Below are 4,422 nucleotides of genomic sequence, written 5' to 3' on the forward strand. Positions count from 1 at the left end.
ATTTACAAACAAAAGGGCATTTTCCTAAATATCCCAAAACTCTCCTTATTTCTCTAAATACCCCCAAAAGTTCCATTTTATATATTGTATAGAAATGTATTTGAATGACAGTATAGGTATATGTTTACACGTGGATACTTACTCAATAGCTAAGCAAGCCTATATATGTGATTCATTTAAGCTACTATAAATTTTATATATTGCATTATCATTTGTGTGTATATAGAGGGACGACAGTTGAGTTTTTCTTAGGGAATATACTCATTCATCCATTCAAATATTATTTAGACGCTATATAGCATTAGTAACAAATAAACTCAAGAAATATGTCGTCGAGCATTCACTGAGATTTAATCAAGGATTATGAAGTGAAAAGGAAGTTGAGACGAGAATAAAATCTCATAATCAGGTGTGTATAAATCACACTTTTAATTTTACATATTTTATGTGCTTCTTTGCTAGGTGTTAAATAAAGTGAATAATTTGATTATATGATGTGACTCTGATATAATTATGTGTTATTTGATATAAATGGTGGAATATGGTATGGATATGTTATTGGTGCAATAGATATGTTTTATATATTGTAAATGAATTATATGATAGAAATATGTAATTGATGCAATTGATATGTTTGCACATGGTTTTGGAATTATTTGAATCATTGGATTAAAGAGGATCTGTGACAGTTATGCACAGGGTCTAATATCAATGGCAATGGACCTACGGGTCATATATACAATAGCAATAGACCTCCGGGTCATATATATGTATACAATGGCAATGAGACCTACGGGTCATATATACAATGACAATGGACCTTCGGGTCATATATATATGTACAATGACAATGGGACCTTCGGGTCAGATACAATGGAATCCCGGACAGATGTCAGGCTTGATTTGTCACAGAATAATAAACTGAATAGTGTGGCATTTGCATATGTACATGAAATTGTTTCCAATATTTGTTGGTTATTGTTATATATATTGGTTAAAGAATATATTGATTCTGAGATGTGGAATTAAAGGTAAGGTTTATATACACTGAGTTGTGGCTCATATAAACCACTAATATTTTTCAGGATTATGATATCAGTGACGTTTTTGGTTGACGTGGGTCATAGGAACTTCACATGTTATCAGGGTCGGCGGCTGACGCATTTTGGCAACCTTCTCCTCATCATCATTTTTGCATGTAGATAAATGTATAATATATAGAATGGTGAGAGGGTCCCCCTACGGAGTAGAATGTTTTGAAATATGTACATGATAAATGTTTATTTTTGAAATTATAAAATACGTGTGGATTATTTATTTAAAATTTTGAATTTATTTTTGGTAAGTGCATAAGTCATAAGAGTTGGGGTGTGACAGATCGAGTTAGGCAAAACCATTCCATAGCACCTAGTGACCGAGAGAGACATGATAGGAGTGGCTACAAGTCAAGGTACCATGATGATGGACTTGATAAAGGGAGTAGAAGAGAACTAGCTCCAAAGTTCCATGGAGAGTCTCACTCTAGGTGGATGAGGGATCATGATCATCATAAGGTGCATGAGTGGTTAATGGGGGAGGAAGTCTCAAGTAACGCAAGGATGAGCTCAAGCCCTCGACATGGTGGTGGAGACACAAGCCGAAGAAGCATCCCACCAAAGAAGGTGGACCTATCTCATCCTAGCTATCACACGAAGGTTTTGTCATGATTGTCATTCAATTTCCTTTCTTCAAAGAGCTTGATTCAAAGTAAGTGTGACGTTGTTAACCACAATGTTAATGAGCATGTCAAGTATAGGGTGGATTTTGTTGACGATGATAATGAAGAGCAATGTGAGGATGAAAAATATTCCACGACCTTACATGAAGAAGACGCACGCCCAACTTTCAATGATGGCATGTCTAGCATAGTGGAAGCCGATAACGAGTGTGAGCCATTGAATGCCCTTCAAATCTTGAACAACGAACCAAAGCCACACGAGGTTGATAATGAGAATAAGCGCTTGAGAGGGAATCGAGCGAAAGAGCAAAAGCTAGAAAATGAGAGCATGCTTCAAAAGCTAATAGAGTGTGAGAAAAGGCGAAAATGTGAGACGCAAAAGCCAAGAGAGAGTGGTGGGGGTGAGTGTGAATCCACGCTCTCAAGAGAGAAAAACCACAAACATGTGAGAAAAAAAGGTTGCTTTTTAGATTCTAACATCACCCATGGGAGGGCTCTAAATCGCCCTATCCTTGTTGCCCTTGGTGAGGAGAATGACCTTTATTTCACTAACTCTTATGACTTGTCTTTTCTCTTTGATGACTTTACGAGACAAGAATTGAGAGAATTAGAATGTGACCCCCGAGTTATGGATGTACCGAGTAACTTCTTATCGGTAATAAGCTCATGGAAGAAATATCAAGATGAATCACTCATTGCCCAAGGTTCAAGTTTACTTGATCGTGATTTGAGGACAAATCCTTCAAAAGAAGGAGGGGATGATGTGAATCCGGGTGTCCTAGAGAAGAATCGAAGAACCGAATTTGAGGACAAATCCTTTCACAAAGAAGAGGATGATGTGAATCCGGGTATTCACAATCATAGGATGCAACGAAATCGAGGGCCATGGGTTGATTGTGGTCCGAAAAGAAGGTAGAGATATGGCAAGGAGCCAAGCCAGATTCGGAGGTCTGACTCAAACCTGAATTTTCCTATCAAGATGGTGTCCAAATACTCTTCTAAGACTACCATTGTCTTCATCGTGACAAAAAAAATTAGCGTACTATGTGTTTAAATTTATTTACGTAATATGTACTTGTGTAAAAATTAAAGGCGTGACTGACTAAGTATATTAAATAATGTCATTTAAGTAGTTGAACAGTTTGTCCACATAGTATTTTTCATTTTCCACATCATACATAATTTATCTCGATATGAGATTATGGGACACTTATGAAAAATGTCAAAGTTCAGATATAATCGATCATTTTTTAGAATTATGGAATCGAACATAATTCGACCAAAGTTGATGATTTTTCTTGAACGAATGATGATCTTTGCAAAGTAAAAAAGAATTGCTTAATTGAGTGCCAAAATGTGAAGGTAATTACAAAACCACTAGCAAAATTTGTGAGAGTCATAAAAATGAAGTGCAAGAAAAATGAATAAATTGATATTCCACGTCGAAAATATACTAATGAAATGTTGGAGAGATGTCATGAAATGTCCTAATAAAGGAAATTAAAGACCACATATTTCATAGGGGTCATTGGATGATCTAGCCTAGATTGGAAACCTCTGTTGCATTAAGCGGAGTGCATGTCTAAGATCGGTCGGCCCAAGTGGTCAAGCATATGTCATGATTAATTCAGTTCTATTTTTTTACTAGAGCTGATATTTCTTTTAGTTGATTTGAAAAAGAATTACAGTGAAGGAATTAAGAGAACTTTAAAACTCTTTAATGATGGTATTTTGATATATCACAGACAAGAGTTATATGTAAAAGAAAAAATAGAGGAAAAGAGCAATAATTTTGAGTCATTTTGCTAGAATATCATAAACTATGTGATAATGTGTGTCGTCGATTCAACATGACTTTCTTTAATCATTAGTTATTAGAGCATTAACAACGCATCTGTCACGAACTATTTATGTGGTTGTATTGCTAAGTGAGGAAGGGGGCACCATTACACCTCTGTTTTAAACTATTTAATTACGTGTGACACTTATTCAATATTACTTTGATTCTTTAGTAAGGCCATCATTAATGTGACCATAAATGGGACCAAACAATGTGGATTCCCAGTGTTGTTTGGTCCTAGCGTGTTGCAAGACAAGGTACGGACTGGTTGGGCAGTGGAGGTCGGGTATGGATGGCGGTGTGGTGCATCCATTGACTGCTCTGCAGGTTGTCAGGACCGCATTAGAAGAGGTAGATTGTAGGTTGAATTTTTTTTTACATTTTTGTCTTCAAATATATTTATAATTCACGTTTACAACTCACTTCTTTCAACAATCTCAATTTCAACTTCGAACCAGATATGCAAGCAACGTTCAACAATTTTTGCTATAAGGCAATAAGTTCAATTAAATATTTCCTTTCTTATTTGGAAAAGAGAAACTAACTATTCGTCAATATATTTAATTACTACTCTATGATTATTACAAGCTTGACTATTGTAGTACTAGCAACAAAGCTATCTACCATATTAACTTGACAAAATTATGTGGTAAACAAATTGTTTCACTATTAGTGTCAATTCAAGAAGCACCAGTGGTCTAGTGGTAGAATAGTACCCTGCCACGGTACAGACCCGGGTTCGATTCCCGGCTGGTGCATTTAATTTAATTTGTGGGTTGCGGTGACGAGTCATCTGCGCCATCAGCGATGGTTGGGTCCATTGCGCCTTCTGATTTCAGAAGATAAATCCGGTGCATCTGAGCAA

General features: G+C 36.1%; 2 non-coding genes across 2 annotated transcripts; both read left to right on the top strand.

Moving 5' to 3' along the window:
- The first annotated feature begins 4,244 nt into the window (after positions 1–4,244).
- Positions 4,245–4,315, top strand: TRNAG-GCC. Its single transcript has one exon. It is a non-coding gene; the product is annotated as a tRNA-Gly (tRNA).
- Positions 4,316–4,333: 18 nt separating this feature from the next.
- LOC125185799 lies at positions 4,334–4,422 on the top strand. The gene has a single exon (XR_007170296.1). It is a non-coding gene; the product is annotated as a small nucleolar RNA snoR114 (small nucleolar RNA).

This window comes from Salvia hispanica, chromosome 4 (genome assembly GCF_023119035.1).
Source record: "Salvia hispanica cultivar TCC Black 2014 chromosome 4, UniMelb_Shisp_WGS_1.0, whole genome shotgun sequence".
NCBI classification, from domain to species: Eukaryota; Viridiplantae; Streptophyta; class Magnoliopsida; order Lamiales; family Lamiaceae; genus Salvia; species Salvia hispanica.